Source organism: Pan troglodytes, chromosome 21, assembly GCF_028858775.2.
Source record: "Pan troglodytes isolate AG18354 chromosome 21, NHGRI_mPanTro3-v2.0_pri, whole genome shotgun sequence".
In the NCBI taxonomy this organism is placed as follows: domain Eukaryota; kingdom Metazoa; phylum Chordata; class Mammalia; order Primates; family Hominidae; genus Pan; species Pan troglodytes.
This window is the reverse complement of record NC_072419.2, coordinates 67,133,547-67,146,804: the sequence shown is the minus strand read 5'-3', so window position 1 is coordinate 67,146,804 and position 13,258 is coordinate 67,133,547.

Sequence of the window (13,258 nt, the reverse complement as noted above, 5' to 3'; positions counted from 1 at the left end):
GAGAAAATCCATCCATAGCCATATATTACATATTGGGGATCTGGAGAGTCTGTCAGACAGAGATGAGTTTTATTAGAAGTAAAGGAAAAACCCACTGATTTGGGGTTTCCAAAGGAACACCATGAAATAAAATCCACCCAGCAATGTCTTCACTTAGGAAGGGGTGCGGAATTTTGTTCCAGTCAGAATTCACCCCCAAAGCCACTCCAGCTTAGGAGAGTCTAAACATTCCACATTTTATCGTGAAGGTAAATGGTAGAAGCAGCCGATTTCCACACATCTTCACATTTAAAAACAGAAAGTACCATTGATAAACAGTCATTACAATGGAATAATACCAGAAAACTTTAAAAAATATGTTCCTAATTACCCATACCCCCAAAATGTACATATTATCAATTCAGGATTCTTTAAAGATTATAAATTTAAAGCTATATTTTTCCCCTTCTGAAACTTTGATAAATGAGATTTCAGACTGTATAGGTAAATAAAACTGGGTGCAGGATATGAACTTGCAATATATAATTTATTATGAGTGCCACTGACTACTAATGCTGAGAGAAAACAAATTATCGGCTCCTCCTGCCAGAGCCATGAGAAGATGATCCATATTTCATTATATGGGCTCTTCAGACATTTGAATAGCTCATCTGTCCTATTTATGCCGGTTAAAATGGATTCAACCTATCAGGACCAAATGCATTTTTAATGTTTCTTGTTACCTTGCAGGGATGTGGCAGCAAAAGTTCATCTCCCTCCTGGCCACAACTTTTATTCCATCACATGCTGTCTGTAAACTGTTTATAAGGGAGTGAGCTTTCCTTATTAAAAACAAATTACTGTATGTTTAAGGATAAATGCATGAAAGGGCTTGCAATGCTTACTTTGGCAGTCCTGGAAGTTGTGTGTTACGTGTTGAGATCTTACTTGGGAATAGAAGGTAGTATTTCTGGGGAAATGGATCCTCTCAAATCTGAATGGGCTCCTGTACGTGGAAAAGTGGTGAGGGGCATTTCTTTGACAGCTAACACTCACTGACTTACTACACCCCGAGAACCCGGCCACGTGATTTACACCTATTTCTTAATCAAACCCCGTAGAGATCCCATCACTACACAGGAATCTGACCCTGAATTTACTGAGCAGGAAACCCCGGTTGGTACAGGTTACATAATGCGCTCACGTTCCCTACCTGCCAGTGCTGAGGATGGAAATCAACAGCACGTTTCTGAATGCAGGGCTCACCTGGTTTGCCACTAATATATTTGAATAATAATTATTTGCAGAGACTTTACAATCTTTGATTATTTCCTACCAGGAGTGGCAGATCCTGGAGGATAAACTTCATCAGAGAGGATTTTGCTTTATGGAAATAGCCCCAAGGAAGCAAAAGGTGGAAATTTGCAGTCATGGGTTCTTCCTAGGGTTGACTTTCCTTTTAGCTCAACCCCAGAGAAAGCAGCGGCCAGGGGCTTGCAGAATCGCTTCCTTCTTGGAGAACCCCTCTCACACCTGGGTTGCCTAAGCCCTCCTCTTCTGTGCCTTCCTTCGGATAGAACAGGTGTTGTTCCATGACCTCCCATGCTCATGTTTCTCTAATACGATGCTCTATACGTGAATTTTGAAGATTTTGGAATTTTGTATACAGATCGCAGAAACATAGATATTTATTAATGTTTTTTCTTCACTGTTAACAGAAAAGGGATTCACAAATGCAGGTGGGAAATGGAGAAAAATAGTGGCTATCTTGTATGGACATTTTTCTACATTCCTCCAAGCTGAAAATGCACATTTAAGTGGCCCTGCTCTTTTACCTATTCATAACTGAGAGATTTTATTCACCACTAGCCATGGGAAATTAAGGCTTTGCATCTCACATTACTGTTCAAGGTGTGTCCTTGTTTATTTTGAAGGCTGATTATAGTTTGTCAATACAAAGAGGTGATTTGGTAGATAAGACTTAAAATTGTTGCATATCATGCTCAAAACAAACCCTAAGTTATTCACCTTTTCAGCAAACATCTGAAAGGTGGTTATTCTGAAGACTAAGGAGCAACAAAGTATTTATTTAGCATGTAAATAAAAGTGTCGTAACAAATGTGTCACCTTTAATAGAACCTTTGCTAGAACCTTGAAATGTGTGGAACCTGGTCCAGGAAGAGTCCTAGTTACTGTGTACAAATTACTTTTGTTTATATTTAGCGATGACTCTTATCTTTGAGAGCTGTGGTATACTTGAGGTGAGTGCATGCCTACCAGTTTCCAGTGACTCTCTTTAAGGCTCAGTAACAGAGGCAGGAACACAGTGGTATAATCTATAGAAAGAATAGACTTCATCGTATCCAGGCTATATTCGGTACTAAAAATCATTACTACGTTGAAATGCATGGAGTCTGTTAGAATTATCTGGGTATTTGAGTCTGTCTTACATGCCACAATTAAGGATGATAGCATTTTGGATAGCTTTGTGTTGATTCTTTTAATACTAATCAATGAAAGGGAGTTTTGTAGCCCAAGGCCAGTTAAAGATGTTAATGGCTCCTAATTTCCTGCCTCAAACCATGCCAAACAGCAATTGGTATCACCTGCAAAGTAGGAGTCTGGGCCAGTGTGGCTCTTAGCTTATCAAGCCCATGTGGTATCGGGGTGATGGTTTCCTAACCAGAAGCACGTGTTTTTATCACATGAAGAGGGCAGGATGCTGGGCACACTAAAATCAAAACTATATTATTTAGCAGACGAGGAAACAGATTTAAATAAGATGACTTTCCCACATTCACACCTTTTCATGTGTTTTGCATCCAGAACTTGAATCTAGATGTGTCTGAACCCAAAGATCATGTTCCAACACCTGCGAGACAGTTCTCAAGAAAGATTATTTTTATTCTACTCAGCCGTAACTCAGGTAAGGCTGGGTGCAGAGGGGCAGCAACTACCAGCAGAGCTGGGACATTCGAGGACCTGCAGCTTCTGATCATGTGTGTGGTGCCCTGAGTGAGGACTTCATTTTTGGACCAAAGCTCCTACTCCCTTCCCAGCACTCCTGAAAAAGGGTAGGAGCTGTTTGGGCACAGTAGCTCACACCTGTAATCCCAGCACTTTGGGAGGCCAAGGCAGGCAGATCATGAGGTCAGGAGTTCAAGACCAGCCTGGCCAAGAAGGTGAAACCCCATCTCTACTAAAAATACAAAAATTAGCTGGGCATGGTAGTACGCTCCTGTAGTCTCAGCTACTCGGGAGGCTGAGGCAGGAGAATCACTTGAACCTGGGAGGTGGTTCCAGGTTTTTATGAGATGGAATCTCACTGTCACCAGGCTGGAGTGCAGTGGCATGATCTTGGCTCACGGCAACCTCTGCCTCCCGGGTTCAAGCGATTCTCGCTGCCTCGGCCTCCCAAGTAGCTGGGACTAGAGGCACTTACCACCACTCCCTGCTAATTTTTGTATTTTTAGTAGAGATGGGGTTTCACCATCTTGGCCAGGCTGGTCTCGAACTCCTCACATCGTGATCCACCTGCCTCAGCCTCCCAAAGTGCTGGGATTAGAGGCGTGAGACACCATGCCTGGCCAGGTATTTCTTTATAGCAGTGAGAACTGACCAATACAGGAGCCAAGGCTGGGTTACTGAGAAGCTGCTCATGTGGCTGAATCATTACTTTAGAAATGCATACATTTCTAGGAAATGGATACAACCAGGAAAATAAAATCATGACATAAGCCAAGGACAGGGGCATCTTGGACGTATGTTTTTCTTTTGTCCTCCACATTTTTCTCCCCAGTTCAAACTTATTTTTTATCATGCCTTTTCTTTCTTTTTTAACTTAGAGCCTTTGGAAGGGCCCAGTGATATGGTTTGGCTGTGTCCCCATCCAAATCTCATCTTGAATTGTAGCTCCCACAATTCCCATGTGTCATGGGAGGATCCCAGTGGGAGGTAATTGAATCATGCGGATGGGTCCTCCCCCGTACTGTTCTCCTGGTAGTGAAAAAGTCTCATGAGATCTGATGGTTTTAGAAAAGGTCTCCCTTTTCACTTGGCTCTCATTCTGTCTTGTCTGCTGCCATGTAAGGCGTGACTTTTGCCTTCTGCCATGATTGTGAGGTCTCCCCAGCCACACAGAATTGTTTTAAACCTCTTTTTCTTTGTAAATTACCCAGTCTCGAGTATGTCTTTATCTGCATCCTGAGAACAGACTAATACACCCAGAATATGATGTGGCAATGGTACACAGCAACTTTGGGAATTCCTTTTCCTAATCATATCTTGTTCTGAATTATTTCACTGAATATTATTAACTTTGTGTGTGATGAGTACTTGGCAATTTTATTTTCAGCTTAAACTTCCAAATGGTTCAAACCAAATGTGACACCATTAGGCCAGTTGAATTTGTCAATCAAAGAAGACTCCTTGGAGACCTCTCTGCCTGATTCCCAGAAGCACAACACACAGTGGGTGGCATCAACTGCTGGTGCACAGGATTGTCAAATGCGAAGGCGGGGTGAATTGCTAGAGGAGAAAGTTCTGGGGGAGCTCCTAGGTTCAAACATCCTGTTTGTCTCTAGACCTCTTTTCTACTCATGTTCTTTCTTTGATGTCTTATTTTCATATTTTATAGTCAGGGTTTTTGCATTGCTTATAAAAAAAGAAAACTGACTGGCCTCATATTCAGGCTAGCAAGTGCTCAGTAACTCTGTCCTGTCTTTCACACCAGTTTCTGGTTTTAAGCCAGGCAGGAAAGCACAAGTTTGCCACAGACGCTTTTTTCCCTTGGCCACCACCATCACCACCGCCTTGGAGGTACAATTTATCTGGACTGGCCAAGGGTGATCTGAGGTCCAGGGACACAGAAGCTCACTACTTCTTCAGCTTATGAGCCTCAAACATCCCCTCACTCAAAGGAAGGAGAGAACATTTCCTCAATCCCTGGGTGGTTTCCAGCCATCTTCTCTGCACAAGGAACAGGACTATCTCCCTCCTGCAACCTGCAAAACCCATGCGCTTGGAGTTCTGAACAACAACCCAAGCTCCCCTCTGTGTTTCGGAGCAGAGGGCAGAGGGCAGAGGGCATTGTTCTCTGCTTTACTTATGTAAGATGCTTTGCCAGAGAGGATTCTCCTGTCTCCTTAGTTGTTTTCCCATCTCCGTTTTCAAGGTGAACCAGAGCAGATGGGTGATCCATCCTCAGTCTTTGGGGTTTACGAATGCTGTGACCCTCTGGCTGTGTTGTTCAGGAGGGCTCCCCTGTCTCCCCAGTGGAGAGACATTTCTTCCTATACACTTATGTCACATTCACATCAAAGCCACAGGCAAACTGGGATAAACCTAAAGGTCACCTGGGAGCTTTCACTGTGGAAAATGAATCTGCACTAATTGCCAAACAAGCCCACCCTAGGCAGGGGGTAGTAAAGAGAGTCAATGCAAATGTACCTGAGAAAGGAATGGGGACTGCACGGGGAAGACGAGATGGAGGCAGGGACAGCAAGAGAATCTGCAGCTCCCATGATGGGCCTCCCTTCTCCTGCCCTCCCGTGTCTCTGACTCATGGAGGACTCTTGGTCCTGACACGGGCCTCTCCTGCCTGCCCCCTGCTCCTGCCCTTCCACGTCTCTGATTCACGGGGGATTCTTGGTCCTGACATGGGCCTCTCCTGCCTGCTCCCTGCCAGTTTTCCCTTGGCCTCTGCTTTGCTTTTTCACCTTCCTGGTGGCCAAAAATAAACATGCATGCATGAGCTGCTGTTTGCCCTGCGGGAGGATTGTGCCTGCTGTGAAACCCTCAGGGGGTCCAAATTTGCCCACTCTCTAAAGTCAGTTTTCTTTTACTTTTTTTAAATTTTCCTTTTTTTTTTTTTTGACATGGAGTCTCACTCTGTCACCCAGGCTGGAGTGAAATGGTGCAATCTCAGCTCACTGCAACCCCTGCTTCCTGGGTTTAAGCAATCCTCCTGCCTCAGCCTCCTGAGTAGCTGAGATTACAAGCATGTGCCACCACCTCCAGTTAATTTTTGTATTTTTAGTAGAGACGGGGTTTCGCCATGTTGGCCAGGCTGGTCTCGAACTCCTGACCTCAATTGATCCGTCCGTCTTGGCCTCCCAAAGTGCTGGGATTGTAAGGGTTAGCCACCGCGCCCAGCCCTGAAGTCACTTTTCAAGCTGCGGCGTGCACACAAATCGCCTGGGCTCTTGTTAAAATGCAGGTTCTGATTCCTCCCCCTCCTGCCCCCTAAATTTCCACACTTCTCACCAGCTCCCAGGCGATGCCCACTTCGAGTCCACTAAACTGATTCTGCCAGTACCAAGTAAGAACAAAATGGACCTCTTTGCTGTAAGCATCCCCACTTCATCTCTATCTGTTACTTTCCTGCCCAGCAGCACTCTGGGAAAGAACAGCTGCTCAACGCAGAGAAGATACCTCCTATGCACGAGACAGCATGGCCATGACTAACCAGAGCCACAGGGTGAGCCTCACTCTAAATTCCAGGGACATTGTCCCTGGGAATGATTGCAAGCAGGAGGCTCTGTGACGATCTCCTTTAACAGAGGTGGACGCTGAAGCTCGGAATAGTTAATTACCTTATAAGTTCATGGCGGAGCTAGTCTTTGCATTGATTATACCTGTGTGTACTGTCTCACTGACTGTGTTAAAATATTGCCAGACTTCTGCTTCCAGGAGGAGGAAATACACATACTGTATCTAATTCATCTTGCTAAGTTTAGTCAAAACCCTGGGAGACATATATAATATCTATGTACACACACACATGCACACACACTTACCCTGCATATACATAGTATATACTTTTATAATCATACAGTATATACATAGTATATAGAATATATATCATACTATATATATACACATATAGCATATATACACACGCATGTATACACACATGTATATATCGAGTACAAGGAGACTCTGAAAGGTGGATAGCAGAGGCAGACCACTTAGGAACCTCAGGATCCCCCCAAAACAGCATGGTCACTGACACTTCTTTGGGTCTTCTATGGGTCTTGATATGGTTTGGCTGTGTCCCCACCCAAATCTCAATTGTACTCTCATAATTCCCATGTGTTGTGGGAGGGACCTGGTGGGAGATAACTGAATCATGAGGGGAGTTTCTCCCAGACTGTTCTCGTGGTAGTGAGTAAGTCTCCTGAGATCTGATGGTTTTATCAGGGGTTTCCTCTTTTGCATCTTCCTCATTCTCTCTGCCTGCTGCCATCCGTGTAAGATGGGACTTGCTCCTTCTTGCCTTCCACCATGATTGTGATTGTGAGGCTTCCCCAGCCACGTGGAACTCTAAGTCCATTTAAATCTCTTTCTTTTTTAAATTGCTCAGTCTCTGGTATGTCTTTATCAACAGCATGAAAATGGACAAATACAGGTCCCATATATCCCAAGCTAGGTGCTGGAGAAGCCAGCAACCTGGATATACTACGAAGTGCAAACCACAAAGTTCCCTTCAAAGTCTGCTTTCTCTAGCCAAAGAATCCGGAAAGCAGAAGCCTATGACTAGAGAAAAGTTTTAGAAAACAACAGCCCAAAATGAATGAGAAAAGGGAATCAATAGATGCCAGCACTGAGACAATAAAGATGTTAGAATTATTTGACAAAGTCTTTAAAGAAGCAACAGTAAAATCCTCCAATGAGCAAATACAAATACACCTCATACAAACAAAGCAAAAGGAGAGTGCCTCAGAAAAGACATGATATGTCTCATCAAAGAAATAGAAGATATAAAGAAGGACAAAATGGATATTGGAGAACTGAAAAATAGGATAACAAAAATTAAAAATAATTCAGTGTATAGTCTAAAGAGCAGAATGCAGAAGAAAGGGGAAAATAGTAAACAGAAAGAACCAAAGAAAAGCAGAGAAAAAATAAATTAAAAACAAAAATGACAGAGCCTCAGGCACCCATGAGACTATTAAAAATAGATCTAACATTGATGTCACTGGAATCTTTGGAGGAGAGGGAAAACAGGGCAGAGCTAAAAACGTGTTTAAGGAAATCATGGCTAAACCATCCCAGTCTGGCAAGAGACATAAACCTACAGATGCAAGAAGCTGAGTAAACCACAAATAGGATCCATTTAAAAACATCTATGCCAAACGCATCATAATTAAACTTCCGAGAACTGAACACAAGGAGGAAAGTTGAAAACAGCCAGTCATTGAACTCTTAGGCATTTATCCCAGGAAAATGAAAACTTATGTTCACACAAAAACCTATATATGAATATTCATGATAGCTTCATTCATAATAAATAACTAAAAACTGGTAGAAAACATCCCACATGTCTTTTATTGGGTGAATGATTTAAACAAACCATGGTACATCCATAGCACAGAATGTGACTAAACAATAAAAATACTCTTTGATTCACTTAATAACATAGGCGAATCTCCAGAGAATTGTTCGGAGTGAAAGAAACCAATCCCCCAAGTTTACATACTGAATGGTTCCATTTATATATGCGTCTTGTATCAGTCAGAGTTCTCCAGCAAACAGAATGAAAGTGAGAGACAGAGAGTGAGAGGGAAAAGGGATGTATTATAAGGAATGGGCTGGTGCAATTATGGAGAGTGAGAAGTTCCACAATGTCCCTTTGCAAGCTGGAGATCCAGGAAAGCCCATGGTGTAGTTCCAGTCTGAGACCAAAGGTATAAGAACCAGGAGAAATGATGGTGTAAGTTCCAGTGTGAGACCAAAGGCCTGAGAATGCATGGAACTGATGGTGTAAGCTCCAGTCCAAAGCTGAAGGCCTGAGGGCCAGAAGAAGTGATGCTGCAAGTCCTAGCCCAAGGACGGAGAAGAGCCTTATTCCAGCTCATGCAGTCAGGCAGAAAGTGAACTTTTCCTTCTTCTTCCTTTTTGTTTCATTCAGCCCCTCAAGGGATAGGGTGATGCCTGCCCACCTCGGGGAGCAATCTGCTTTACTCCTCTACTGACTCCATAGTGCTAACCCCATAGATGCACCCAGAAATAAATGTTCAACAAAGTATCTGGGCACCCAGTGGCCTAGCCAAGTGGACACATAAAATTAACCATTACACTTATTGAGGTGACAAAAAATCATAGAAATAGAGACGGGATTAATGGTTGTCAGGGGTTTAGAAGGGTTGGAGTAGGAGAGAAGATGGTGTGGCTACAACAGGTGTATCAGTCTGTTCTCACACTGCTATAAGGACATAACCGAGACCGGATAATTTATAAAAGAAAGAGATTTAATTGACTCACAGTTCTTCAGGTCTGGGGAGGCCTCAGGAAACTTACAATCATGGTGGAAGGGGAACCAAACATGTCCTTCACATGGTGGCAACAAGGAGAAGTGCAGAGCAAAGTGGGGGGAAAGCCTCTTATAAAACCATCAGATCTCGTGAGAACTCACTCACTATCACGAAAACAGCATGAGGGTAACTGTCCCCATGATTCAATGACCTCCCACTGAGTCCCTCCCATGACACATGGGGATTATGGAAATTACAGGTCAAGATAAGATTTGGGTGGGGACGCAGCCAAATCATATCAAAAGGCAACATGAAGAGTTCTTGTAAAGGCAGAAGTGTTTTATTTTGACTGGATCAAAGGCAATATTCAGGTGTATATTGTACTATAGTTTTGAAAGATGTTTCTATTGGCAGGAACTGGATAAAGAGTGTAGGGAATCTCTGTGGGTTATTTCTTACAACTGCATGCGACTTTACATTTGTGTCAAAATAAAACATTTAATTAAAAAATTCAAGGATAGAATGGATATTTACATAGCTGATATTAAAAACATTTTTGAACACCAATCCCCATGGGATTAAGTGAAGGCAGAGCATCTTCAGTAACAGAACCCAGGAGGAAATCAGATTTGGTTTTTACGTGTGACCAGTCAACATTTGAAATGTGCACTACTTGCTAGGCTAAAGTAAATATGTCTTCAGTGAACTGGAGAATGCAAATGCTGTCTTTGAAATTGTTCTGGGACTTACAAAAAGAAAAAAAGCAAAAGGAAATGCAAGAGAGTGGAAAGGCCTGTCTACCAAATGAGAATAAAAATGAAAGTAAAAATATCTTATAGAAAAGGCCCTCTAGGAATGTGTTGACTCAGATGCCTTTGATAGAAATGAGTAAGCCTGATTTGTCTTGCTTCTATTGCAAAAGTTTGACTGAAAACATAGTTCTTCATATGACCTGGACCAAAGTTCTCCCATTTGTTGTGAAAATGGTGGTGAGGGTTCCAAGACAAAGCTCTTCTAGTTTATTAACTGTGAAATCGTGGTGTTTAAGTATTTTTGAGAAAAAGAAATGTATTTTTTTCTAATCAGCGGAAGAGAAGCTTTTCATAATCGTCATATCAAAGGATTTGCTCAATGCCTGAGGGTTTTTCCTAAATTCATTAATTCCACAAGCACATCCTGCATGATGTCTGCCCTCATGGGGTTCCCAGTCCATCCAGGGCAGCTTGCCACATTTCATATCTGTAACAAAGAGCTACGCTGTTTATCTCTATTTTACAGTTCAGTGGCTCTCAACTGGGGTGGTTTTGTCCTCCTGGGAACATGTGGCAATGTCTGTAGACATTTTTTATTGTCATGACTATAGGGGCACCACTGGCATCTAGTGGGAAGAGGCCAGGGATGCTGCTAAATACCCCACAGCAGGGATGTGTTGGGTATTTAGCAGCAATGCACAGGACAGCCTCTCAAGAGAGAATTATCCAGCTCTCAATGTCAGAAGTGCCAAGGTTGAGAAATCCTGCTACAGTAGAATGAACAGCCACTGAGGGATCAAGTGATTTGCTAGACATGAGGCAGCTAGTTTATGGCACAGCAGAGGTTTGAGCCTAGGTCTGTCTGACTGCACTGACTCATTGTATTCTGCTAAGAGAAACCTACAACAGCATCAGCAATGTCCATACCCTGCATGGAAATCTGACACAGGTGGCTGCCTGAACGGCAGCTGAAGAGTGGCTGAGCATAGGAAGAGTCGGGTCCAGCCATTGTTGTGAATACCAGAACCCAAGGGCTTTGGGTTGAATATATGAGGAAACTCTTGTGCAATCAAGCGCTGTTTATGCTTTTCTAGACTTTTTCCAATTTCTGACATTCTTTTCATTGGCTTCTTCTGACCATTGACCCCTCATTGTGACCTTCAAGGCTGGCTTTGGCTCCTTGGGAAAACTCAAAAGACAGAAGTGAGGGTTGACTTCATTCTGACAGGCAGTGGCTCAGTCACAATACGTGTGTGGTATTTTCCCTCCTCTTTCAACTTGACTCCATCATCCCATATTTCTTTTTCCTGCATAGGAGCAAAAAGATGAGACTGAGAGTACAAACTTAAAACTCATCTAATCATAAAAAACATAAAAAAAGACAGGGAGTGGCTCAGCCACAATACGTGTGTGGTATTTTCCCTCCTCTTTCAGCTTGACTCCATCATCCTGTATTTCTTTTTCCTGCATAGGAGCAAAAAGATGAGACTGAGAGTACAAATTTAAAACTCATCTTATCATAAAAAACAAAGGTCACCACCCCCCCCCTTCAGAGTAAACAACACTTTATTACTTTTGTCTGTGTCTGCTATCGAACTTCAAATTAGTTCAAAGGAAAGAGAGGATGCCTCCTTACTTCTTTCTATCCTGCTTAAACAAACAGCAGCACTCTCAGAAGAGAACTTGCACCGCAGTGAATTACGTTATTTTCAATAAACTCCAACAGCGCTGCTATAGTAACTGTCTTAACCATGATTAATGTAGGAAACATTAGGAAAGCATGTTATTATTATTCTAAATTAGGTTTTGCTTGAATTAATTTTTATGCATGGTTACTAAGATGTAAAAGAATTTCTGAATTGCTAATTGTAACATTCCTTCTTTGGAGATAAGATGAGATTCTTGGAACAGAAGGACGTCCTGCTGAAGGATTTTTAGTTTGAATATTTGCCTAAGGGCCAACATATTATTTAGTCAGCAGCCTGCTAAGGAACTGCAGCTTGACACCCGTGGAGTCTTTAGTTAAAGATTTTCTTTTAGCATCACCCACCTGAATCTACTTTGTGGAAAAGGCACAATGGATATTAATATCATCTCATTGTCATGGTGTGTGGAGGGTAGGAGATGAAGGAGGCGGCCCCCTACAGAGCCAATGGTACTCTTTTCTTTCTCTTTTCAAATCCTTTTGCCAGTGATGATGGGAATAATGAAAGTAGTAATATTAAGAAACAGATTGAATGCGTACCATGGGCTGGGCTTATATCAAATGCTGTCCACGTCTTCATTTTGCAAAGGTTGCCTGAGGGTCTGCCACGTACCAGGCATGGTGGGTGCTGCTGATAAGGTATGAAGTGAGGGGGGGTCTTTGCCCTCATGGAACTTACATTTTAGGAAAACAGATCATCACTATCTAGGATGAAACGAGCAAGGGGAAAAATGATTAGAGGTAAGGCAGAGAGAGGCTGGGAATGGGCTTAGACAGTGTATGGCCTCAGGGGACATCAGGGAATCTTGGCTTTTCCTCTGAGGAAGTTGAGAGCCTAGGGATTTCAAGTTAAGGTAGGATCCTAACAGGATCCCTCTACTGTGTGATAAGAAGTAGAGCCTGGGAGCCATGGTGGAAGCAGGGAGACCTATCCAGGGATGTACAGCCACCCATGGAAAATGGATTATGGATATATCGACCATGGCCACAGCAAAGAGGTGGAGAGAATTCGTTGGATCCTGGGTGAATTTTAAAAACTTGGCAAACTTTGCTGATGGACTGCAGAGAGAGGATGCAAGGGAAGAACAAGGCTCTTGGCCTTTGCCTCTCAAAGATGGGATTTCTATTTCCCAAGGTGAGAGAGAGTGCAGGAGTAACATGTTTGCGGGGAAAGTGAAGAATCTGGTTTGGGGCATGGTAAGTTCGAAATGCTGACTATCATCAAGGGAAGAGGTGAATTAGATACTTGATTATCAGCAAATGGAGTTAGGGAGTAGGGCTAGAAATGAAATTGTATGAGTTATCATGGTATGGATGGCTTTTGAAGCCATGTGACTGGCTATTCCCTGAGGAGTCCGTGTAGCTAAAGAAGAGGGCTGAGTTCTGAGCCTTGTTGTACCCCATGTTGAGAGGTTTAGAACAGTAGAGCCTGAGAAACGAGGACTAGAGAGGTGGAATAAGAACCCAGAGGGTAAGCACAGTGAGTGTCCACAAGGGCCCCACCCACTGTCTGGCACTCTGCTGAGAGCGTGAGATGGGGCTCTCCACAGCAGGTTCCCCAAGAATGC